The sequence below is a fragment of the Lissotriton helveticus genome, chromosome 9 (genome assembly GCF_964261635.1).
Source record: "Lissotriton helveticus chromosome 9, aLisHel1.1, whole genome shotgun sequence".
Classification (NCBI taxonomy): Eukaryota; Metazoa; Chordata; class Amphibia; order Caudata; family Salamandridae; genus Lissotriton; species Lissotriton helveticus.
In genome coordinates, this window is record NC_136070.1 from 28,872,511 (window position 1) to 28,884,639 (window position 12,129).

At 42.9% G+C, this 12,129-nt stretch overlaps 1 protein-coding gene across 2 annotated transcripts in view; it reads right to left on the reverse strand.

Moving 5' to 3' along the window:
• AP4S1 (adaptor related protein complex 4 subunit sigma 1) overlaps positions 1-12,129 on the reverse strand; it is a 111,835-nt gene that overhangs the window by 67,696 nt on the left and 32,010 nt on the right. For both annotated transcript variants that reach the window (XM_078659410.1, XM_078659409.1), the window contains exon 2: positions 8,913-9,016. The gene's annotated coding sequence lies outside the window, so the exon portion shown is untranslated. The remainder of the gene's footprint in view (positions 1-8,912; positions 9,017-12,129) is intronic.

Genomic DNA, 12,129 nt, shown 5'->3' on the forward strand with positions numbered 1-12,129 from the left:
AGTTGTCAAATGACCTTTAAAACCGAACTGGGAATTTTCTGGAACACAAGCCTCTAAAAATAACTCTCTATGAATCCAATAGACTTCTTGTACATTTGCATTCATTAACCACACTCCTATTCACAAGGTTGTTAATTCTCACTTCTTGTGAATAGCGACAGATTCTTTTTTCAAGGAAATAACACCACACCTTAGTAAATAACCCCTTTACCAAAGTTTGAAGAGCAACCTCTTAAACAATATCACAATGCTGTCTTTTACATAAACTCCTGTAAACTTCACCTTTTGGCCTTTTCGCCAAATATCCCAATAAAGAATTGCGCCAAGATATTCTGCAATTGAAATAGAATTTACGCGCCTTTAATTAGCTTCGCGCTCCTCAAAAAACATTATACAACCATTACCAGCAATGAGATGACTTTTATAATTCAAAAGAAAACATAAAGAGAGTCAGAATTTCTGTGCATTTAAATCATCTATTGTAATTAGCAGCCTAATTGACACCTACTAATCCGGTAAGTTAACCTTTTGATAATTTGCGCCATGAACACAGATTTATTATTCCCTACCTGTAGAGTAAGACCTACTCTACTTCTCTGAAGGTCAATACGTCACCTCTGGACACTCAAAACGACTCTTCAAACCAGGAATCCTGAAAACTGAAGAAGCTGGAAACTGCCACGCCCCCTGGGTCGATCACCGAAAGCCTCCGGAGATTTCTTCTTTCAAAAAGCAGGATCTGCCACAAACAAGATGGGGAGCAAGAAGAACCCACAGCCTCTCCCCAGAATAGTGAGCACAGAAGACAGGGCGCGGTCGCGTAGGTTAGCGTGCCTACGGCGCTTACGCACGCGACCAGTCTATGAAAGCTCACGCATTAGGCGGACGCTTTTTACATGCCAAACCTCACGCATTAGGCGGAACGCCATTAGGCAGCGTTTTAAGGAAAGGCAACCAACACAGATAGCCTAACAGGGATGCAGGACAGATGCACAAGCAGGCCTAGAACACATCAGCCACCAACGCCCTCCCAAGGATGACTGATGCATTTTGCCACACAGGTACCCCCGAATGCTGAGTGGGGCGGGCCCTAGACCGCAAGCCACCCGAGCCCTGACAGTATTCCCCCCTCCCAAGAGCGGTCTAGGGCCCGGCTTCAGAGGGTGAAGGAGGTGGAAACGGCGCAACAAGCGAGGGGCATGAACATTGTCAGCCGGCTCCCAGGAATCATTCTCGGCACCGTACCCCTTCCAGGAGACAAGATACCACAACCTGGAGCCCCGACGTTTAGAATCCAAAATGTTCTGCACCTCATATTCCCAATTGCCATGAACCAAGATTGGTGCTGGACGGGGAGCCAGGTTCTGATTAGCAGGCTTTAGGAGGGAAGTATGAAACACTGGATGAATGCGCAGGGACCTGGGCAACAACAGTTTGAATGTCACAGGATTCACCTGACGTAAAACTGGATAGGGACCAATGAACTTAGGTTGGAACATACTCTTGTGTTTAAAGTTCAAGTTCTTTGTGGACAGCCAAACCTTGTCTCCAGGGGCATACTGAGGACCTGAGCGATGTCTTTTATCATACTGTTCCTTATACTTTTTTTTGCTTTGTAATAAGCGATCTTGAACCTGACGATGAATAGTCTGCATAAGCCGCACAGAGTCTCTAACTGCCGGCACACCACTCCCATCATTGGGTAGAGTCAACGGAATGGTGTTCGGTACATAACCGTAGAGAGCCTCAAACGGAGAGGATCCGGTCGAAGAATGAGGCGAAGTGTTGTATGCAAATTCAGCAATCCAAAGCAAATCTAACCAAGATTTCTTAGAGTCCGTAACATAACATCTCAAGTATTGCTTCAAAGTTTGATTCAGTCTTTCAGTTTGCCCATCAGTTTGAGGATGATAACTGGTGGACATGTTGGAAGCAATCTGTAGATTTTTACACCATTGTTGCCAGAACTTGGAAGAGAACTGAGAACCACGATCTGAAAGCAAAACTGAAGGCAAACCATGTAAGCGCACCACATGCTGCAAAAATAACTGTGCTAATTGTCCAGCAGAAGGTAATTGCTTACAAGCAATGAAATGTGCATATTTAGTTAAACTATCCACAACTACTAGAATTACAGTATGCTGATTGATTGGTGGCAAGTCGGTAATGAAATCCAATGAAATATGTTTCCATGGTTCAGTTGGTGTTGGTAGAACCTGCAAAAAACCTTTTGGTTTCGTGTGATCGGATTTAAATCTAGCGCAGACTTCACAATCATTAGCCATTTTCATAATATCTTTTTGCAGCGTTGGCCACCAAAACATCTTTTGTATTTTCTCCACAGTCTTTCTGGGGCCTGGATGTCCAGCCATAGGATGGGAATGTAACCAGTTGAACACAGTTTCCTGTAATTTCAAAGAGGGCAGATACACTTGTTTTCCATGGAAAGGTATTCCTTCTTTGATAGTTTGATCCACTTTGGGGTTCAGCCAGAGCTTCCACTGAGAAGGAGGAAAACTCTCGTGAATATTTTCTAGGAATTGATCTGCTGAGAGTACACAGATTACCTTGCCAGGATCGATTATAGGTTGGGGTGTTCCTTCAAAGCGATGCAAAGAAGAGTCTTTTCTGGACAAGGCATCGGCTTTCTTATTGTCTTGACCAGGACGAAAAGTTACTATGAAATCATATTCGGCAAAGAACATCATCCACCTGAGTTGTCGCGGGGTTAACATCCTAGCTGAACTCATGAACTGTAGATTTCTATGATCAGTATAAACTGTCACAGTAAATTTCGCTCCCATTATGTAATGTCTCCATTCTTTGAAGGCTTCAAGAATAGCAAGTAGTTCTTTTTCAGCTATAACATAGTTTTGCTCTGCAGGATTTAATTTTCGAGACATGTAAGCAACTGGATGCATTTGACCAGTAGTGTGATGCCTTTGAGAGAGAATGGCTGCAATGGCTACATCAGAAGCATCCGCTTCAACGATGAAAGGTTCTTCTACGTTGGGATGCATGAGAACAGGTGCTTCGGTAAAGGCCTTTTTTAACTTCTGGAACGCACTTTCAGCTTCTGAGGTCCATTCAAATTTCACCTTCTTCCTCAACAAACGCGTGATGGGGGCTACCACAGCAGAAAAGTGATCAATGAAGCGACGATAAAAATTCGCAAAGCCCAAGAAGCATTGTATGTCTCGAACTGATGTTGGAGTAGGCCATTCAGCAACTGCTTTAATCTTTCTATCAGTCATTTTCATTCCAGTGGGTGTGAGGAGAACTCCCAAAAATTCAACTTCTCTAACATGAAAATCACATTTAGATAGTTTACAATACAAGTTGTGAGACTGAAGAGTGCTCAAAACCTTTTTGACATGACCTTCATGTTCAGCTTCAGAATCGGAATAGATCAAAATATCGTCTATATAGACGATAACAAAAAGATCCAAAAATTCTTTTAAGGCATCATTCAGAAAAAACTGGAAAGCCGCTGGTGCATTGCACAGACCGAATGGCATTACCAAGTATTCAAATAGTCCGTATCGAGTCTTGAAAGCAGTCTTCCATTCATCACCTTGTCTAATACGAACCAAATGGTAGGCCCCTCTAAGGTCCAATTTAGTGTAAATTTCGGCCTTTTTAACTTGGTCCAACAGAACAGGGATGAGAGGTAATGGATATTTATTTTTGACAGTGATTTTATTCAACGCCCTATAGTCGATACAGGTTCTTAATTCCCCGTTTGCTTTTGGAATGAAGAACAACGGAGATGCTGCCGGGGACTTGGAAGGGCGGATGAATCCATTCTCTAAGTATTGATCAAGATACTGTCTTAAATGTTGGTTTTCTTTTTCTGACAAAGCATAGATGCGACAATTTGGGACACTGGAACCAGGTACGAGATCAATTTGACAGTCATAGCTACGATGAGGAGGAAGGAGGGCTGCCTTAACTTCACTGAAAACCTCTGCAAATTCCTTGTACATTTTAGGTAAAAGCGTCTCTTTCTCTTCTGCTGTGGCCAATTGACTTAGAGTTGGTTTTGAGGTGTTTAGACAAGAAGAATGGCAAAAATCTGATAGGAAAACCAGTTCTCTCTTCCGCCAATCTATAATTGGATTATGTAAACAAAGCCAAGGCATTCCAAGAATAAAACCATATTGAGGTGCTTGGATAACGTCAAACTGAAGCTCTTCCTTATGTAATTGTTGCTTAGCATCCTCACAGAACATAACAACTTTGAATGTTTGCATGGTTACTGGACCTCCAGCTAATATTTTTCCATCCACTGCTTGAACAATTTCTGGAGTCTCTTTTTGTTCACAGATGATTCCTAAGCGTTGGGCAGTTTCTAAATCCACAAAATTACCTGTAGCTCCAGAATCAACCAAAACTTCCATTTGACATGTTTCACGAATTAACCTGATTTGCACTGCTAATCTAAAATGTGCTTTGTAGTTAGAGACACATGAGTTCACCGAAGGGAAGGCAATGGTTCCCAAGAGATCTCCCTTCAAACATCTTGGGCAAGCTAGTTTTCCGACTTTTGATCAGTTTTTTCCAAAGCTGCTGATTTACTAGGATTCGGAAATCTTCCTTTAGGCTTAGTCAAACAGTCCTTCACGAAATGACCTTTTCGACCACAATAAAGGCATTGTCCATTTTTTCGTCGATTGTCTTTTTCTTCTTTGGACAAAGGTTGTCTTAAAGTTCCAATTTCCATTGGCTCAGAACTAGCTTCAGAGTTTGTGAATTGAGGCCTGGATTTAGCTTCAGATCTCCAATTAGGTTTGTCTATTCTTTTTTTATCAGATCTTCGTTCAGAGAGTCTGTGATCTAAACGCAGAGTTAGATTGATCAATTCAGAGCAAACAGTTGGTTGAGGGTCTATTTGCGCCAAAACATCTTTTAGATCATCTTTTAAACCTTGATAAAAAAGAGCTGCTCTTTTTTCCTCTGGCCAAGAAGTTTCGGCGATCAATCTGTTGAAGTGAGACAAATAAGAAACAAGGTCCCTATTTCCTTGTTTTAACTGAAGCAGTTCTCGATCTGCAGATAAAGTTACAGTACGTCGATCGAAAACCTTTTCAAATTCTTCCACAAAGCGTTTCCAGTTATATAACAAGGTGTCATCCTGTCTGACCAAAGGAACTGCCCAGTTTGCGGCATCTCCGGTCAAATAAGAAATTAAAAACGCAATTTTTGACTGAGGGGTTGGAAACGCAGCTGGTCTACAAGCAAAATGTAATTCTATCTGGGTCAAAAAGATTTGCACCTTGGAAGAGTCCCCAGAAAAACGTTCAGGAGCTGCTAAAGGAATCTGGGGGGGCACAGTAACAGCTATGTTCGTAGTTGCCCTACTAGCACCAGTTTCCTGAACGTCATCAGGAAGAGGAGTACCCTGCAATTGGATATTGTCTACCTTAGCTGCTAACAAAACGGTTGCATTCATGGTTTCTTTTAAGTCCGCTTGCATACGCATGATTGCTGACATTATGTCATTGATGGTAGTCATTATGACTTCACATACAGACCGGGAGGAAAATAATTCGTGGGCTCACTATTCTGTCAGGCGAAGTCTTCCTCAGGGTCTGTCGTGAAGTAATAAGGACCCACCTCTCGATACCTCCAATTCCGAATGTAATTATTACACAGAATCTTGGAGTGATCAAGCGGGGGGAAAAGGGAATTAGGAAGGGAACAGCAGGGAAGGAGATCTGAAAAGGAAAAGTTAGTAACAAATACTCCAGAATCCAAAGTTGTCAAATGACCTTTAAAACCGAACTGGGAATTTTCTGGAACACAAGCCTCTAAAAATAACTCTCTATGAATCCAATAGACTTCTTGTACATTTGCATTCATTAACCACACTCCTATTCACAAGGTTGTTAATTCTCACTTCTTGTGAATAGCGACAGATTCTTTTTTCAAGGAAATAACACCACACCTTAGTAAATAATCCCTTTACCAAAGTTTGAAGAGCAACCTCTTAAACAATATCACAATGCTGTCTTTTACATAAACTCCTGTAAACTTCACCTTTTGGCCTTTTCGCCAAATATCCCAATAAAGAATTGCGCCAAGATATTCTGCAATTGAAATAGAATTTACGCGCCTTTAATTAGCTTCGCGCTCCTCAAAAAACATTATACAACCATTGCCAGCAATGAGATGACTTTTATAATTCAAAAGAAAACATAAAGAGAGTCAGAATTTCTGTGCATTTAAATCATCTATTGTAATTAGCAGCCTAATTGACACCTACTAATCCGGTAAGTTAACCTTTTGATAATTTGCGCCATGAACACAGATTTATTATTCCCTACCTGTAGAGTAAGACCTACTCTACTTCTCTGAAGGTTAATACGTCACCTCTGGACACTCAAAACGACTCTTCAAACCAGGAATCCTGAAAACTGAAGAAGCTGGAAACTGCCACGCCCCCTGGGTCGATCACCGAAAGCCTCCGGAGATTTCTTCTTTCAAAAAGCAGGATCTGCCACAAACAAGATGGGGAGCAAGAAGAACCCACAGCCTCTCCCCAGAAACGACCAGAATAGTGAGCACAGAAGACAGGGCGCGGTCGCGTAGGTTAGCGTGCCTACGGCGCTTACGCACGCGACCAGTCTATGAAAGCTCACGCATTAGGCGGACGCTTTTTACATGCCAAACCTCACGCATTAGGCGGAACGCCATTAGGCAGCGTTTTAAGGAAAGGCAACCAACACAGATAGCCTAACAGGGATGCAGGACAGATGCACAAGCAGGCCTAGAACACATCAGCCACCAACGCCCTCCCAAGGATGACTGATGCATTTTGCCACACGGGTACCCCCGAATGCTGAGTGGGGCGGGCCCTAGACCGCAAGCCACCCGAGCCCTGACATAATGGTTCCCAGTCAGGACCGTAGATCACTCGAGAGAGGTCTGTTCGGAACCAGTGAAGTTCGGATGATCGGCTGCCAGACGAGGGTCTATTGGGCAAGAGCTCTCCCGATCGTTGCAGTCGTTCACTCTGTCGTCAGGACCTCTCCCACTGGATCCACGAGTCACTGATGGGCCCCACGTTGGGCGCCAATTGTAAAAAAACAGGTCAGGGACAACCAATATTTGCCCGGCGGTATCGCCTCTTAAACCCACAAAATATTAATCAATGAAGAGGCAGGCGCTGGAGACGAGAAGGCAGGAAACAAGGTTTATTCTCTCCGGAGGAGAACACATCAGTTCGGACAGCAAGTATCGTCACGAGGTGCTCTAACCGCATCTCTGAGGCCTGGCCTCTTATACACAAGTTTTATGATTTTTATTGCAGGTAACACATTCTTGCTATGCTTTGTAGTATGAAAAGACATCCTCGGAATCCCCCTTTCAGGCCCGTTCCCACACACATTTACAGCTGAAGTCCCCACCCCGGTCACAACAGGTGATGATTATCGCGCAGCTGGACATTCCGCCGATTCACGGAATGTGTGGGGTTGATCGGATCTCATAGGGTGGGGGCTTTGATCAATTCGAGGGAAGCTTCCTACTGTACGGGGAGGGGGGCAATAAACAATATCCGCAGGGCCAGGTGGCGGCCTGGGAACGAGGAAGACAAATGGGCGCACAGGAAAAGGGGGTTTGTATCAAAGGACCTGGGACCATGAAAGGAATGGAGGGAGGTGTCGCGCTAGGAACAGGATGGGATCCTTAGGCAGGGCTGCGCTGAAGAGGGGTTTATGACCCAAGGCATGTGAGAGCGGGGGTGGCCAGTGAGTGGGGGTTAGTGGCATACAGAGGGTGGTTCTGATCGAGGCACCTAAAATGGCGGGTACGCACGACAAGAAGTGTGGCATCAGGGGAGAAGGCAAGATGGCGCAGATAATGTTTACCAAACCGTACTAATTTTCCACAGTAGGAATAGCCTTATTAGAGCTAATGTTCACTGAGGATTCTGCAAATTAGTTTATGTTCTCCTTTAACTTTTACCCACTTTATTTTGACAACCATAGAATTAAGAATTAATACATACTCTTGTGGTTCAAGCATCAAATGGTAATTTTATTTCTCTGAAGTATAGTTTTAATTAGTTCATTAAGTATTTGATTGAATTTAGAAGTAAAACAACTATACTCAAGTGATTAAATCTTAAGAAAGGATAAAAAATACTGAGCATTCATTTTCTTCTTTTTGGGGCTACACTGGAGAAAACAAAGGCTCTGACAGAAGCCTTTAAAGAGACCTAGTTGCTGACCACCGATGTGTCTGAAGGGTTATTAAAAAACAAAACAAATAATTTAACAAAGTTATTTTAAAAAAAATAACAAATTAAGTATCATATAAGAAAATATTAATAAAGCTCCATCAATTAGATTTGGGTTCCAATTGATAATTATCAAATTAAGAGATAACAGAGGCATGATACGATAAAAAAATAGCACCAATTTGATCAGTCTGTAAGCATGGTAATACAGATTTTGAAACAAATATATAATACATTTTTTAACAGGAGTCATGTACGGGCAAATAAAAGGAGAATTTAGATTAGTCAGGGTTACGAGTACCCTATACATCTAATAAGGAACGGGAAGCATTGCAGCTCTATATGCTTTGTGGGACTTATCAGACACAAATTTAAATTCAGATTTCCTATCCGAGAATGGATCATTTATCTGACTGAAATCACCCCTTAAAATAATATTACATTTTAGAAAAGTCACTAATTTAATTGTAATAGTAGCCCAAAAGGAAGGATCAGATTGTACTAGAAAACAGATGTTAATAGTGCAAGATGTATTTTGTTCAGCTTCATATCCATCAACAAAAAAGCCAAAACAACCACAGACCCTCATCATCACATTCTTGAGAAAAAAGTTCAACATTAAAGGCATTATGACATAAAATAGCTACCCCTTAGAAATAAAAGCAAGTACCTTCTTGTTGTTTCACTGGATTATCCAACCCTTGGGCATTCTACAAAGAGATATTAACCACTGGATGCAAGAAGAGAGGAAATGAGAGGAGGACATAAAACAATCTGCAAGAATAACAAAAAACGTATGAGTGACAATCAATGACCAAGGAATTACACCGTAGAATAACATAGTAGAGAATAAATTATAAGTATTACAGAATAAGCAATAATATAAAAAGAAACCAAATATGAGAAATGAGAAGAAAAAAAGTCACTTGGGGAGAAAATGAAAACAAATAAACAGATCAAGTCATAGAACCCTAAACTGAGACGTATCAGTAAATAACAAAGACATGTGTGCATTAGCAATATCTCAAGATACACAGTAGAGTTACAAAAAGATACCAATACTAAAAACTACAGTACAGCATGTTTACAATAAAGAAGCACAAAGAAATTCCAGATTTAGAATGGCATGTATCCACAGCCACCAGAGAGAAGCTATGTAAATACTCCTTCAATTAAACAGGATTATCATAATAACTAGTAACATCATTGTGTGTGATCTTACACAAACATGGATGCAAAATACCATATCTATATCTTATAGTATGTCCGAGCATAGGACAAAAAGGTAAAACGTCTTTACTTCGAGCATTAGATTCACTGGACAGACCTTAAGAAATATATAAAATTATGTCCAGATCATGACAACTTTTTCTTCTACTTGGCAGACTTGATAGCACAAAGCAGATCAGTATATCCAAGAAAAGAAACAAATAATTCCACGTGATTTTGAATTTGCAGAACATTGTTTCCCAAGTCAGTGTGCTCGTTGTAAATTAAGTGGTGGTGATCGAGGAATCCCAAGCAGACCTGAATATAATCTTTTGAGGGAGCCTATTATGTCATTGTCTTCAACAACCTACGGTGCACAATATAAACATAAATTATTTCTCCTATTTCTGTGCTCTAGGGACCTGATTACGATGTCGGTCGGAAACTAAACCGCCCAACTCCTTTTCGGATTTGGTTCCGACAGACTTGCTGTTGGCTGTTCCTCCCGACGGATTATGATGCTTCCAAACACCGTTTGGAAGGACTCTCATTAACTTCAATGGGAACCTGTGTTCCGATCGACAACACAGGCTCCTATGGTGAAACTGGGTGTCTGCGGAAAACCTTGCACCCAGTTGTGGGCACCCCATGGTGCCTGCCACACTGTGCATGGTTTACAGTGGGGTCCCATGGGAATCCCCTCGAACCCAAACAGGATGACTCGGGATGAGGGGGGCCTGCTAGGGGCCCCAAAGTCACTTTCCGACAGCTTTTGCGTATGGGACAGACAGAGTCGGAAAGGCTGCCGGAATCAGACATCGTAATCGGTCGGTCGCAAACGCTGTCCATTGAGCTGTATGAATCGGCTCCGACCGACTCAGATTCTCCGAATGCCGTTCGGAACCGATTCAGAATGCCCGAACGGTTCCCCTTCCGACCGCGAGCATTGTAATCGGTCAGAAATGTTTCCGAGTGAGTCGGGCGGATGGGTTCCAGCAGGGTCTAGGAGATTACGCCTGTCAGTTGGAGGTTTTCCGGCCGACATTGTAATCGGGCCCTAAATCTTCAGCATGTTTTTAAAGCTGCAAAATTTCTTGTTCCATTTGAGATGACGTGTCTTGAACATCGCTAATGCGATGTTTTCGTCATTTCCATCAATCTATACTCCATTAACACCCATTTGCCCTCAGTGTGTTGCAGTTTAGTGTTAGAAACAATCACGAAAGGTTCAAATTTTCTTATTTCTTTGATATTATCAGGGACAGGATTATTAGATGCAACTAAACGAGAGGCAGGGTTGTTATTTGCCTTTTCTGTTTTGAGCAAGATGCAAAAGATGAGGATTTAATATTGATCACAGATTCCGACTACATCCTCCTAGGATCAATGTTGGCCTTAGAAACTTTCAATAAAAGTTTGGATCTCCTAATATTCAAAATCTGGATAATTCTGAAAGAAACAGCTCAGCGTGAGCCATTAAAATAACAGAGCTTGGATGAAATGAAGCAAGAGTCCTCTTGTATGTGACATCACAGCAACTCCAACATTCTAAAAACAAAGTTTCCAAATCAAGTAAATACACATTATATTTGTATGCGCTTCGCAACCATACTAAATGCTCTTCGAACATGCTTCCCCCCACCACTGTTCCCCCTTTCTGTCTCAGGGTTTGACGAAGATGAAGTTGTGTAGCATCACTGTTCATCTATGGGGGCAGCAGCCATGGTCACTGTAATTTTAGCCTGGAGACCAAGTTTGAGGTATTGTAGCTAGGGAAACTGCCATGGTGCCTGTGCTGGATCAATGGTGACTTGCTAGTGCAGAGTAAACACAACACTGATGGAAGGAGGAGACCTCCTGGACACCTCACCCATATGCTGATCAGCGTTGCCTTTGCAGAGGTTGCAGTAGGAGCTGCAGGGCAGGTAAGGCTGACTGTCCCGACAGGCGGCTTCAACGCCCAGTGTCCGGATGGTTTAGCGTTTGCATTTGTACGATAGTAGGGAGGCGGGCTCTCAGTTCACCTGCAGTGCTGCAAGGCTGTAGGTTCATCGGCGCCTCCTTCTCCTTTCCAAGAGTGAAAGTGCTGACCTCTGCAGCAAACTTGGAGAGGCCAGTCAGCTTGCTATAAAGGTGAGCACTGGTGACTGCCCTGGTCAGCTTCCTTTCCTCCCTTGTGGTCCCGCTGTTGTGGGCCTCTTGGATGGAAGCAGGACAGTCACTGCTGTGGATGGGGAGTGCTAAGGGCAGCTGAGCCTGTATGGGGGTGTCTGAGTAGGTACGATAGAGCCTCTGGCGCCTCGCTCTCATTCACAGTAATCTGGTGTTCCCCCACGCAGAAGGTTAGGCAGGGCTGCAGCCACAACCCACTGGATGGTCTGTTACTGTTGGGGCTACTCCAGCTAAGTAAGTGTGCACAGGGGGCATTTATTGAGGTCTCCAGGGATTGTAGGATTGGCCCTTGGAGCCAGAGGCTGTAGTCGTCACATCTGTGAGGCAGAGGGCTGTCCGCTTTACTTCTCTCTGCTGCTGTTGTCCTAGTCATTGGTACAAAAGGGGGTGGTGATGGATGGAGCATCTGAATCAAACACTCACACCCAGTCAAAAGATCTGGGTTGAATCCATCACCTTTCTTTAGCCCACTCTGCCACCCCAGTTCAGACATGGCTATATGCAAA